The sequence below is a fragment of the Periplaneta americana genome, chromosome 16, assembly GCF_040183065.1.
Source record: "Periplaneta americana isolate PAMFEO1 chromosome 16, P.americana_PAMFEO1_priV1, whole genome shotgun sequence".
In the NCBI taxonomy this organism is placed as follows: domain Eukaryota; kingdom Metazoa; phylum Arthropoda; class Insecta; order Blattodea; family Blattidae; genus Periplaneta; species Periplaneta americana.
In genome coordinates, this window is record NC_091132.1 from 12,633,938 (window position 1) to 12,649,429 (window position 15,492).

Consider the following 15,492-nt stretch of genomic DNA (forward strand, 5'->3'; position numbering starts at 1 on the left):
TGGTTTTGTGAAAATAATTGGGATGTATACATGTTCGTGTGACTCGTTATAGAAGATGATACTAACCAAACTTAACCTAGTACTGCCTTCGAAAATGACTGTGCTTACAACAATAATAATATTGACTGTACATACCATTCCATAGTATTGTAACTAAAGTGTGATCAACTAATGTTGGTATGTTTGTCCCATAATGCAGGTGATAGTTGTGCGGAGGAGGAATAAATCGGTCGTGGAAAGGTAAGAATTTCATTTTCACGCTATACGTGAGAATACCGCATAAGTAATGTACAAAGACTGTTCAAATTAGAATTAATTAAAACACATGTTTTATTGACGGCACAAGAATAAATCAATGAATAAGTACGTAAAAAGGATATGTCCCCTGGACCAAAAATAAACAATTCAATAAAGCAATAACAACAGATGTACTTACGCGGTATTTTTTTATGTACTATGGTGTAGGGGTGTTTTATATCAATAGAAATGCATGAGAATGCTTATAAATAGTGTGTCATAGAGGCCATACGGCGTCTGAGAACCTACAATTTTTTAATAAATCTTACGGGGAAGAGAAAATTTTGCCCGTAGGGATACACACAGCGTATGAAAACCTAAGTTTTTACACGGAGATCTTGGTAAAGGTTACTTATGTTCCGGCCATTATAGGAACTTGCTAAAATACCTTGAAAATGCCTTGGATTTAGAGTATTGATTATTATTAGAAATTGATGTGATAGACTTTCCCATATTTATTGTGCGTTTAATTTCCTTCCGAGTGTCATTTATATTTGTTACTGTTGCTCCATTTCGTACAATATTCTGGTCACGAGACATAATCATATACTGTATATTTTCGGGATTTACTTCCAAACCTATGTATATACTATCGGTCTTACTAATAAAAACTCTATATGCAGACGTTTAACTGTCTTATACTTATACAATGAGTAGCTCGTTTATAAGTTGTGTGTAAATTTCTTGCTAATAATCACTACATACGTCGTGTATAACAGTATAACTGTTACACAGCTACGTCATAGTTTCGTCATTACTTCATTACGAAAGGTAATAGAATATCTGAGATTCTCTATTGCATCCGGTAGAGCGCTCTAGTGTGGCGTGTTAAATATCGATAACTGGCTCTAATCGATTACCACACTACATTTTGGTCAAAGAATACAAGCTACAGCAATATTATTCTAATAATTTTATGATCTTTGGTTTGTTCTTCTGTGGTTTCAAGGTAACCATCATCGTAAAATGACAGTCGATACGAACAGCTGTTAGAGGGGCGGCCATTTTTTTTCGCTATATACAACGCTTAAACAAGGGGTTTCGTGTATATAACTACTGCAAAGCAATTCCCATTGTATAGTTACAGCCTGTTTATACGTCCATAGCTTATTCACGGTTTATTAGTAACGTTTTCTGTTTCAACTCTGCATAAGTCTCGTATAAAAACTATACACGGTTTATTAGTAAGACTGATACTGTATATTTTCGGGATTTACTTCCAAACCTATGTAAATACTATATATATTAATAATAGGGTATTTAGCCGAAAAAATGTGTAATTTATTTAGTTCAAATGTGGAGTATTTTTCTTGAAAATGAGACTTTTTGCGTGGCATTTAGAGACATTTATCATGACCGGTTAGCAACACTGATTCTGCTGGAACTAGCACGTTCGTCTATTCTGTTTGCTTCTAACATGTGCCGAGTAGCACGTACGACAGTACAGAGCTTCTGTGAACTCTCGCCGTACGTCGGACTGTCTCCAGCCATTTGTTTAACAAGCGCCATATTAAAGCAGCCTAACTGTTTTTGTTGTCTTACTTTGGCCATCAGAATTAACCTCAAGGCTGCACGCATGATATATCTCACCCTTTGGAATACTTTGCAGTGCAGTGATGTCACAGGTCATTTGACCAATTAGCAGACACCGGACAGGTTTATGATAACAGGAAATGTTGCGTGGACGTTCCGAATACTACCTCTGTCTATCATACCAATACAGTGAGTTTCAAAATTATGACAACACTTTCATACGCTTATTATTCGAAGAGGTGGAAAAATTCAAATATCTTGGAGCAACAGTAACAAATATAAATGACACTCGGGAGGAAATTAAACGCAGAATAAATATGGGAAATGTCTGTTATTATTCGGTTGAGAAGCTCTTATCATCCAGTCTGCTGTCCAAAAATGTGAAAGTTAGAATTTATAAAACAGTTATATTACCGGTTCTTCTGTATGGTTGTGAAACTTGGACTCTCACTCTGAGAGAGGAACATAGGTTAAGGGTGTTTGAGAATAAGGTGCTTAGGAAAATATTTGGAACTAAGCGGGATTAAGTTACAGGAGAATGGAGAAAGTTACACAACACAGAACTGCACGCATTGTATTCTTCACCTGACATAATTAGGAACTTAAAATCCAGACGTTTGAGATGGGCAGGGCATGTAGCACGTATGGGCGAATCCAGAAATGCATATAGAGTGTTAGTTGGGAGGCCGGAGGGAAAAGGAACTCTAGGAAGGCCAAGACGTAGATGGGAGGATAATATTAAAATGGATTTGAGGGAGGTGGGATATGATGATAGAGACTGGATTAATCTTGCTCAGGATAGGGACCGATGGCGGGCTTATGTGAGGGCGGCAATGAACCTTCGGGTTCCTTAAAAGCCATTTGTAAGTAAGTAAGTAAGTATTATTAAGTATTGGTGATACAGAATCGCCGACATAGCTCAGTCGGTAGTATATTTGTCTGCTGAAGTGCTAATCCGGAGTTGCACTCGGGCTTGGGTTCGATTCCCGCTTGAATTATTGCTGAGTTTTTCCCAACCGTAAGACGAATCCTCGCCCTCATCTCGCCAAATGTCATCTCTTAATGATTAATTCTGTCGACGCCAAATAACACAGTAATTGATACAGCGTAATTAAATAACCAATTAAAAAATTAATGGTAGGCGTACAATAACTTGGTGCATATAATTTGTTTACTTTAAACTCTCCCAAAGTTTTTATTGACATATTATAAACACCCAATGTAAGAATCCCTTGTTACACGACATACATGGATTGCATACTATTTTTGGCCGATCTCAATAAAAAATCAATTATCTATACTAATAATAAATCTGTAGCCGAAATTTTTCTGGTAATTTTCGATTTTCCAAAAATAATTGGCCCTAACATATATAATTAACCACCCTGAAACCGAAAATCGCTTTCTTGAAATTTTTTTTCGTCTGTCTGTCTGTCTGTATGTTTGTTACCTTTTCACGCGATAATGGCTGAACGGATTTCAATGAAAATTGGAATATAAATTAAGTTCGTTGTAACTTAGATTATAGGCTATATGGCATTCAAAATACATTATTTAAAAGGGGGGGTTATAAGGGGGCATGAATTAAATAAATCGAAATATCTCGCTTATTATTGATTTTTATGAAAAATGTTACATAAAAAAGTTTCTTTAAAAATCATTTCCGATAAGTTTTATTCTTTGAAACATTTTGATAGGACTGATATTTAATGAGATAAACGAGTTTTAAAATTAAAATAACTGCCATCTAAGGCCGTGTAATGAATTAAAAAACAAATGACTTCGTCTATAAGGGGCATTGGACAGCAACAATCGAAAGCTATGAAAGATAGCCTACAGATAATGTTTCTGCGTTTCTATGAAGTAATATCGGAAGCTAAATTAACCGATTTGTATAATTAATTATTAATTCACCATTGGAAAGTGTAGTTTCTCTAGATGGACATAATGCTATAATGTTATTACAGTAACTTCCGAGTGAATCGAGGACAGGTAAGATTAAAATAGATTCTTATGCACAGAAAACTTGATAGGCTATTCTGTATATTCGTTTCCTGTATTTCCTAAACTAATTTTTATGACCAAATGAGTGGTCTCTGCATCAAAATGATCGCATTTTAATTATTTAAATACGATTTAAATTAAGTAACATATTAAACGATTTATCCTTCTATCAAACACGAATGTTCCCTGGATCAAACGTCCTATTTTAATTATGTAATTACTTTATATTTATTTCTAACAGGTGCAGCGGAGCGCACGGGTACGGCTAGTTATGAATAATTTTTCATTTAAATAAATATTTATTTTTGGACGCTAACATTTTCATGTGTGATCGCCGTTTGTTTTTTGTCGATAAGCGTCATTCATTTGTTGTTATTCGTATTTGTTGATAGAAGTTAAGGTACGGTCACATGTCGCTACTTTTGCATAGCAACTTTTGTACTGCAGCTGCAAAAGTTGCGTGTCGTGTTCACACGTAAGCCAAAAGTAGTGCATTGCACGCTACTTTTCGTGCTGCGCAACCCAATTGCAACAAAAGTTGCAACTGGAGGTTGCGAGTCTGTTCACACACAAAGCGCTACTTTTTCAGCCGCAGTCATGCTGCAGGTTTCCATCTCCGTGTTGACTTCTCAATATACATTTTGTGGTATGTTCGCATTATTAATAAACTCATGCGAAAGCTTACTTATCTATTATTTGCTTTTCTGTCCTAACTAGTATTCAGAAATTGACATTATTTTTACTATAAAGCTTTTAAAAACGCCTATATACTTGAATGATAACCAACAGCATATTCACGTAATCAATGTTGGCAACCCTCCTGTTTGAAACTACGCTACAGAAAAAAAAAGAAAAGAAAAGAATTATATCGTCAGCAAATATGCTCATACTGTGTTGTGCATTTAATAACTGTTACAAATAATTTATTTTCATCACATCTAACATTAAAATACATCCAAGAAATAAAAGTATCATTGGCACATTTGGGTGGCAACACTGGTCGCAACCGCAGCAAAAGTTTCAACAAAACCGATATCAAAAATGCTGCGGCTGGAACCCTGAGAACCCTGTTCATTTCACACGTCGCTACTTTTAAGCTGCGCTCAGCATGAAAAGTAGCGGGCAGCAGGTTCGGCAGCCGCTACTTTTCGGGTTGCACCGTTGTTCACACGTCGCAGTACAAGAGTTGCGCAGTTTTTTGTACTGCATCGCTGCAAAAGTAGCGACTGTGACCGTACCTTTATTCTTTTTTTTATTATTCGGTGGCGATTTTGAAAATGATGTAATAAAATAAGTTGTAGAGAATTAAGTTTTGTCTTCAAAGAAGTAAATGGGTAATACATTAATTATACATCAATATAAATAAATAACACATAGAAAATGATTTTAGATGACACATTAATTATACATCAATGTAAATAAATTGCATATCGGTATAGGTTAATGCTCGAATACTTATCTTGTGCGAGATCGTGCGTATTTGCTTGCTTTCCGCACAAAACCAATACGCGGTAAGTGTGAAATACCACATTCAGTATTCCCAACGTAACACACATAACAATTTCCCTCTTCTTACCGCTTAAGCGCAACATTCATTTTACTGCTTTAGGCTTTTAACATATTATTTTTAGAGACGTTTAACATAGTAATAATTATAAATTGGAAACTTACCACAGCAATTTCACCTAAATTGCACTGTTAATTATTGTTTTTAAATATTTGCAAAAATTAAGTAAACTCTACAACACCACAAAAGTTACTGCATTTGTAATGCAAGTAACATTAAGGAAGCCGTGAAAAAATCAATAAGATTCCAGATGCCGATATTATTACTGCAATATGTTATATAAATAATATTGTTAAAATATTAAAATGAAAAATAAATCATTACATAACCTTACCGTTTGTTTTAAGTTCGCATTTATAGACTGGGGGGAAAAAAAGACAGACGTATATCACGGCCTGCTGGAATATAGTAAACACAGAAAACATTTTATAGCAACAATGTTGAAGATAGATATTTTAGTTTTTAAAAGTTGCCCTCATTGAACAGAAACCAAGATGGAGATTTTATTGCAATTAATTAGAAATTCGTCTTTCAGGTATGTAATAAACGATCTTCGCACAAAATAATGTACGATACACGAGCGGTATGTTTGTTTTCATGTTCTCGGAAATTAAAAAAGCTCAACTACGTTTCGCTTTTTCAATCTTTTCCTCGAACATGAAAACGTCAACATACCGCTCTTGTAACGCATATTACTATTACTTCATGGATGCTTTCGCGTTCAGCCACGACCCCACGAGTGGCGCTCAGAGCAACAATCGAAAGTCGTCAGAAAATTTAATGGTTTCCACGCTTATGTCTTATCTAAATTAATTCTTGTTTTCTTACAAATCTGCACTCCAATAAATTAATTTAGAAAGAATACAGGTATAATAAGACATTTAGTTATTTCCTCATAGCACATAGTGGTGCACGTCACTGATAGTTCGTTACTTTTAAGTAAATAAATAAAAGTTGACTTGGTTTATTTACTTACAGTACGTGTGTTGTAAGTTTTTACTTACAAGGCTTACCAACAAAATCGGTAAGGTTGTTAAACAGCACGATCGGCCAAAAAGGATTATAATATAAACTTAAACATGTTAAGAGTAGTTTCCCTGATACAGTAAGATTTTAAGTTAAAATTTTACATCAATTATTGTAATATTAGCTTAAACATTTCATTATGAGTAGTGCCTGTGAAGTAGTAACATTTTAAGTTTAGAGTTTACAGCAAAGACTATGTTTATTCTTTTGTAATACACAACGACAGTCTAATATATACAGTCACGAAGCTCAATACGTAGTAAATATGCATCCATAGATAGTTGCTAACCACTAGGATCGCTAATATCGCCTCATTATAGAGAATGCGAAATAGTATCGGCACAGTCTATTGTTCCTAGCACCCTCACAACTCAAGCTTCGTGACTGTATATACTAGACTGTGACACAACACAGCCCTACTCTTGAAAACGTTCTTCTATTTGTGTACTGTAGTTGTTGACCTTGATCCGGGAGCAGTCCTTTTTTAATCGTATAGCTCGACGCACCACTGCTCTTCAAGACATTTCGCTCATTGCACAAACTCCGTACTCACTTAATTACAAAGAATAGTTAATGGCTAAGACTCAGGCTTCTAGTCATGTACAGGGACATAATTTTATTTTTACTTGCATTTTTATTGTACCTGCATTTCTGAATGTACTTCACTCTCACCCCTTCACTAATGTCCTTGCTCCCGTCAGACACACAAACTTACGGCCGCTGTTGCATAATATAAATATGATTGCGTTTTCTATAGAAGAAAGAACCTACATTAATAATATCGTACTAAAAAATTATATTCAAGAAACGATAAATTCAATTTCAGAGAATATGCTTCAAAATGTTTTAAATAATATGCGTACTGAATTGAAGCCTGCATTGTAATGAACGGCAACCATTTTCAGCAACTTGTTTAAAAATTCAGATTAGCTTTTTTGAATTGAGGTGGCTAGAAGCAAAGGAATGCTAGTGACATTTGTAATAACATGAGTTAAGTGCATCCAGTGTAAGCAAAGTATCTAAAATTTTAGTGGCAAAGGGATATTTTAATCGCATCACACATTAAAATTTAAATAAATAAATTTCACCGATTTTACGAAAGCTTAAGTATTTAAACCCCATTTTCTCAAAAGTAACTTAAGTGCACTTACAGCCCTTTACTTATGACCCCCTCAATTTAAATGCACTCTCTATATTGTATGTTAACACCAATAATTAATATGCTAAGTAAAGTAGACCTTACATAACGAACATAGCCGCCTGAAAAGTTGAGTTTTGAAAAAAAAATGTTACTACTCTACTGTATTTTGATAAATTCCGTAAAAGTGATGATCAAACTGAAAATCTTAATATCGTATTTCCCTACAACATAAATGGATACACTACTTTTCTCTCCTCCTATACCTAGTAAAATGATTTGTTTACATATTGCACTAGTAACATCAAACTCCTGTAATGGAAGGGGGCAACAGTGTCCCCGAGTATAGCCAGATTAATGTTAAAAATGTTGGTAAAAATAAAGTGATGTCCCTGTATATAGTTTATAGTTACGGGGTATATACAGCTTTTTATAGGCCGCATAGAGAGATGCACTTCTCATTGCATGTCCAATATCCCCCGCCCCAAGGACGTCGGAGTAATTGACAACAGATCTCACTTCATTGTGCTAGTCTCAATTCGCTTGGGTCTTGTCAAATCCGATTACACGTAACCTGAAGGAAAACAGTTGATTGCGAGTGGCCAAGTGTTTTTGACAGTTCTGCGGTGTTTTATAATGGTTTTTCTTCTAGTGTAGTTCACATCAATGTCATATGCTCGCCCCGATCGATGTTTGCTGCCTGGCAGATATCACCTTCATTGAAACTCCTGATCCAGATCGTTGCAATACTTTCAGTTTAAAAAGTTTCTTCGACAGATACAGTAAAATGTCGTTATAACGAATTTGAAATTACATCCTAAAATAAATCGTTAAAACGTAATTTTTCTAAATTTACATTAATAAACATTGCCTCTAAAGAATCCACTAACTGGAATTAAGAAAAACCATATCTTTACAGTGTTATAAGAAAAATGTTTCCTGTTATTCAGGGATGTGAAAGAGTCGGCGCACTGATCACCGTGCTTTCTCGCCACATCTCTCTCCTTCACATCACTGTCATCTTCTATAATTTAATTTTCTCTTGTAGAAAGAACTGTTTTCATTGCTACTTGTTGCTAAGAACTAGGGTTGGGAAGTTACACAAAAAAAATTCTGCGCGACGCATAAAATACGCGTAAAATGCGTAATTTGTGTTATAAATTAAAAAAAATGCAATACATAAAATTTGTTTATGCTCGACCATGCCGAAATGTAGTAATTATACACCTGGTAGCAGACCTTTAGTGGACCTCATTAAAGTACACCTACTCATTAAAGGTCAGGTCTTTCAGCCAATGACGACTCAGGTTACAACTGTTCAGCCAATGACAGGTCAGCTTTGTACCGTTATAAAACCGCAAGTATCGATTATTCTCGGATATGCAATCGAAAGAGAATTAGCGAAAAGTCACGGAGGCTGGGAATCCAATACTGTCGCAGAAGGTTATGTTCTATTACTATAATAATTAGCGTTAATTGTAAATAATATTCAAATAAATTCAATTTGTCATCTCGTTTTTCAATGTCTAATTTATTTTTAATGTTATCTCTGTAGGTTCTTATGGCCTAGCAAGGTCATTGTGAACATCTGTTCCTCGGGAAAAAAAATCAATACTTTCGCGTCTGCGCACATCTCACAATATACGGGACATTGGCCAAGGTCAGATACAAAGAAAATTAATAATATCAAGTTAGAAATATGGTCGAGCATAAAAAGTCGTATGAAACTCGCCTATAATAGTAATTAAGAAGCTCGTATGAAAATTATGAAACGAGCGCAAGCGAGTTTCATAAATATCCATACTCGCTTCTTAATTACCTTCATTATAGGCTCGTTGCATAATGTAATATTAATACATTGAAACAAATTATTAATAATTGAGTTCCCAGGCTACCAACTTGCTTTTCTTGCGGTAATCCATTCTAGCTCTTCATATTAAGTCTTCATTTCTTCTTTGTTTGAAATAATAGATATATGCCGATACCACACGATATCCCCCGTGTTGCTTAGCTACTCGCCAGATTCCAGAGTCACTAATCATCAAAGATTTCCGACAGTTTCCATCATGTGCATTTTGTCATTGTTTTCTACTCTTCCAACAACATCTTTTTTTTTTTTTTTTTTTTTTGTAATACTCTCTTTAACATCTGTGGTCATATCGCGTGTTTAGAATCTGTGGGTATATAAGTAGGTCGTTTTTAATATTGTTGAGTTCCTGTTTCTATTGTGTGTTGTAGGTGGCTTGTGTTCATGTAATTGATTATAGATTTTGATTAACGTTTATGATATTGGTGACTGAGGCGGTGGCGAATCATGCCATGTAAATTTTCAATCCGGTATTTGCCTTTATGACTGAGAGAAACCATGAAAAACCCCAGTCAGATTGGTCGGTTATGAGATCTGAACACGGGACTCCAGAATGCGAGTCTCTAACACTACCGTCTGAACCAACTCGCTTGGTTATCTATTCTCACTGCATCTTTTGTTTTTATACTTTTTTTTTTTTTGCTGAACTCCTTGTACCATTGAGGTAATATATAGGGCCTAATATTTCGTGCTTAATGCCAACTTCGTTCATTTTCCTTTATTCGCTGACCGAAAAAGTAGTCCTGTTTTTATTTGGTCATTTAACGACGCTATATCAACTCCTGCGTTCTCCAGCGCCGATGGTATTGGTAATAGCCAGTTGGTATTTGGTGAGATGAGGCCGAGGATTGGCCATAGATTACCTGACATTCTCCTTACGGTTGAGAAAATCCAACAAAGTAATCAGCCCAAGCGGGAATCGAACCCATGTCCGAGCACATCTCCGGATCAGCAGGCAAACGTGCTACCGCCTGAACTATGCCGGTGGCCGTCGTCCTGTTCTCAGAAGACAATTTATTTTTCTAAGAACTGTCTGTGGACACTTCCCAGAGGTGGCGCCTTTGTTTTCTACTGCACACTTTCAGACTGTTCGTGATGATTTTGTGATCTAAGAGTGTAGACATGTTGAAAGGATGGAATATTGGAATGACTTAATGAACTTCAGTTCACAGAATATTCTCGAAGCGCTCAGTAAGAGTTATAATCAGTGAGTCCGAGCTTAGTAAGTTCTTGTATATTAGCCACCGGCGTAGCTCAGACGTCTAAGGCGTTTGTCTGCCGATCCGGAGCTGCGCTTGGGTGTGGGTTCGATTCCCGCTTTGACTAATTACCTGGTTGGATTTTTACCGAGGTGGTTGTCTAACTGTAAGGCGAATGCCAGGTAATTTACAGCGAATCCTCGGCCTCATCTCACCAAATACTATCTCGCTATCACCAATCTCATCGAGGTAAACAATAGTTGTTGATGTACCGTCGTTGAATAACCAACTAAAAATAAAAATAAATATCCTGTATTAAAAATAAAGCCCCGGGCTGTGACGTCGTGGTCGAAGGCATCCTGCCTAGGACTCGCGTTACGGAATGCGCGCTGGTTCGAGTCCTCATGAGGGAAGAAATTTTATCATCAAATTTCGGCCAGTGTATGGGACCGGTGCCCACCAGCATCGTGATGCACTTGGGGAGCTACGATAGGTAGCGAAATCCGGTTATGTAAACCAGCTATAACGGCTGGGGGGGGATCATCGTGCTAACCACACGATACCTCCATACTGGTTGGATGATTCTTCGGCATGTGGGCGTGAGGCCAGTAGCCGGATGGTCGGTCTTGGCCCTTCATGGGCTGTAGCGCCACGGATTATTAAAAACTAGCCGTACCCGTGCGCTCCGCTGCACCCGTTAGAAATAAATATAAAGTAATTACATAATTAAAATAGGACATTTGATCCAGGGAACATTCGTGTCTGTTAGAAGGATAAATCGTTTAATATGTTACTTAATTTAAATTGTATTTTAAAAATTAAAATGCGATCATTTTGATCCAGAGAGCACTCATTTGGTGCAATGACAATTCCTTTAACATGTTTCTTTTATTGTTATTACATGTAACCATAGTTTAATGAAGATTGACATATCTTTTAATTTTAATGTGTATACTTTATATTACTTGCTATACGTTTCCATTGCATTATGGACTAATAACTTAGTTTTAACCCTTGTTTTCTACGTCTTCAGTAAATGGCGCTTGGCCCACTATGGTTCTGAACCCTTCAAATAACTTAAATAGTGATACGTGATATGTAATTATATTTCTTTCTTTCGAAAATGTAAGAATTCACGATCTCCTATGTACCATTGCCATGGAAAGAATAAATGTGTTTTTTCTTTCTACTCAAAAATTTTATATTTTGCACAGGAGTTACTGCAGGAATAACAACGCTGTAATCTGAGGCGGCGGTGAAAATGTATTGTATTGTTGTTTTAAAAGTCTTGTATATCCTTAAATATCAGTTCTATCAAAATTTTGCATGGAATAAAAATGTACAGAATAGCTTATCAAGTTTTCTGTGCATAAGAAGCTATTTTAATCTTACCTGTCCTCAATTCATCAGAAGTTACTGTAATAACATTATAGCATTATGTCCATCTAGAGAAACTACACTTTCCAATGGTGAAATAATAATTAATTATACAAATCGGTTAATTAGCTTTCGATATTACTTCATACAAACACAGAAACATTATCTGTAGGCTATGTTTAATAGCTTTCGATTGTTGTTGTCCAAAGCCCCTTATAGACGAAGTCATTTGTTTTTATTTAATTGCAGCGCCTTAGATGGCGCTATTTTAATTTTAAAACTCATTTATCTCATTAAATATCAGTCCTATCAAAATTTTGCATAGAATAAAACTTATCGCAAATCACGTTTAAAAATACTTTTGTTATGTAACATTTTTCACGAAAATTAATAATAAGGGAGATATTTCGATTTGTTTAATTCAAGCCCCCTTATAACCCCCCTTTTGAATAAAATATTTTGAAAGCCATATAGCCTAAAATCTAAGTTACAACGAACTTAATTTATATTCCAATTTTCATATAAATCGGTTCAGCCATTATCGCGTGAAAAGATAACAAACATCCAGACAGACAGACAGACATACAAACAAAAATTTCAAAAAAGCGATTTTCGGTTTCAGGATGGTTAATTATACATGTTAACACCAATTATTTTTGGAAAATCGAAAATTACCAGAAAAATTTTGGCTACAGATTTATTATTAGTATAGATAAAAGCTGAAGATATATCGTACTGTATGCAGGAAGAGCTTCGCACAGCAAGTAGGCTACGACTTACTTGGTTTTATTCCTACAAAACTTGAAAATAAAAACTGCTCAAAATGTACATTTTGTGGCTCTATAATAATTAAGAACACACCAACGCAGCGAGCTGAAGCACATAGTAGAGTATGTAGCTTATTAATTTACTTCCATGAAAATAATTTATTACTCCGAGTATAAAATCGTGTAAAATATTAGTTTTTCAATGCGATGTAAATTACGTGTAATTTACAGACGTGGACAAATTATTAACAAAATTGACGATTTTTATGACAAATCTGTTTACAAAATTTGACTTTTCAATGTAGACTATAGTTGACAATTTTGCATATTTCTATCATTACAATAGATATCTATTGTAATGATAGAAATATGCAAAATTGTCAACTATAGTCTAAATTGAAAAGTCAAATTTTGTAAAGATATATAATAAAAATCTTCATATTTTGCTAATAATTTGTAAATATGCAAAAATGTCAACTGCTGTTTAAATTGAAGAGTCAAATTTTGTAAAAATATAAACAAAAATTTTCAGTTTTGCTAATAATTTGGAAATATCCAAAATGTAAACTGTAGTCCAAATTGAAGAGTCAAATTTTGTAAAAATATATAATAAAAATCTTCAGTTTTGCTAATATTTTGTAAATATGCAAAAATATCAAATGTAGTCCAAATTGAAGAGTCAAATTTTGTAAAAAAAAATATACAATACAAATCTTCAATTTTGCTAATAATTTGTAAATATAGAAAAATATCAAATGTAGTCCAAATTGAAGAGTCAAATTTTGTAAAAAAAAATATACAATACAAATCTTCAATTTTGCTAATAATTTGTAAATATACAAAAATATCAAATGTAGTCCAAATTGAAGAGTCAAATTTTGTAAAAAAAATATACAATACAAATCTTCAATTTTGCTAATAATTTGTAAATATACAAAAATATCAAATGTAGTCCAAATTGAAGAGTCAAATTTTGTAAAAAAAATATACAATACAAATCTTCAATTTTGCTAATAATTTGTAAATATACAAAAATATCAAATGTAGTCCAAATTGAAGAGTCAAATTTTGTAAAAAAAATATACAATACAAATCTTCAATTTTGCTAATAATTTGTAAATATACAAAAATATCAAATGTAGTCCAAATTAAAGAGTCAAATTTTGTAAAAAATAATATACAATACAAATCTTCTTTGTACATATACAAAAATATCAAATGTAGTCCAAATTGAAGAGTCAAATTTTGTAAAAAAAATATACAATACAAATCTTCAGTTTTGCTAATAATTTGTAAATATGCAAAAATATCAAATGTAATCCAAATTGAAGAGTCAAATTTTGTAAAAAAAAATATACAATACAAATCTTCAGTTTTGCTAATAATGTGTAAATATGCAAAAATATCAAATGTAGTCCAAATTGAAGAGTCAAATTTTGTAAAAAAAAAATATAAATACAAATCTTCAGTTTTGCTAATAATGTGTAAATATGCAAAAATATCAAATGTAGTCCAAATTGAAGAGTCAAATTTTGTAAAAAAAAAATATACAATACAAATCTTCAGTTTTGCTAATAATGTGTAAATATGCAAAAATATCAAATGTAGTCCAAATTGAAGAGTCAAATTTTGTAAAAAAAATATACAATACAAATCTTCAATTTTCCTAATAATTTCGAAATACGCAAAAATGTCAACTGTAGTCTAAGCTGAAGAATCATATTTTGTAAAAATATGTAATAAAAATGTTTAATTTTGCTAATAATTTGTCCACGTCTGTATATAAGATGCGTGTCATGTAATTTACGCGGTCATCCCTGGACGGTTATCTAGCGCCTGAATAAAATGATAATAATAATAATGCCAGCAAAATGAGTCCAGGGTCCAGTGCCGAAAGATACTGAGCTTTTGCTCTTAATGGGTTGAGGGGAAAAACAGGAAAAAACCTCAACCAGGTAACTTGTCCCAACCAAGATTTGAACCTAGGCCCGCTCGCTTCACAGTCAGGCATGTTAACTGTTACTTAACAGCGGTGGACATCTCCTTTCTTCATACCACTGTCAACTTTTTCTATTATTTCTCATGCAGAGAGAAATTTTCTTGTTGTTTTTTGTTGCTGGAAACAAAATTCAACTATATCTTGTTCTAATGGGTACTACTACCCCTCAAAATACTAGACCCTTTTTTTAGCACTCTGTATTACATTTTGTAAATATGGAGTTTGTTGGCGTACAATATACCTATTTTTAATATCTTATACTTACTTACTTATGGATTTTAAGGAATCTGGAGGTTCATTGCCGCCCACACATAAGCCCGCCATTGGTCCCTATCCTGAGCAAGATTAATCCAGTCTCTACCATCATATCCCACCTCCCTCAAATCCATTTTAATATTATCTTCCCATCTACGTCTTGGCCTCCCCAAAGGTCTTTTTCCCTCCGGCCTCCCAACTAATACTCTATATGCATTTCTGGATTCGCCCATACGTGCTACATGCCCTGCCCATCTCAAACGTCTGGAGTTTATGTTCCTAATTATGTCAGGTGAAGTATACAATGCGTGCAGCTCTGCGTTGTGTAACTTTCTCCATTCTCCTGTAACTTCATCCCTCTTAGCCCCAAATATTTTCCTAAGAACCTTATTCTCAAACACCCTTAATCTCTGTTCCTCTCTCAAAGTGAGAGTCCAAGTTTCATAACCATACAGAACAACCG

The 15,492-nt window shown here is 34.4% G+C and overlaps 1 protein-coding gene across 1 annotated transcript in view; it reads left to right on the forward strand.

The window, feature by feature from the left end:
* Positions 1-221: 221 nt before the first annotated feature.
* The window catches only part of LOC138691066 (protein SREK1IP1-like), a 74,182-nt gene continuing 58,911 nt past the window's right edge, over positions 222-15,492 (forward strand). Inside the window, exon 1 of the mRNA XM_069812744.1 lies at positions 222-240. The gene's annotated coding sequence lies outside the window, so the exon portion shown is untranslated. The remainder of the gene's footprint in view (positions 241-15,492) is intronic.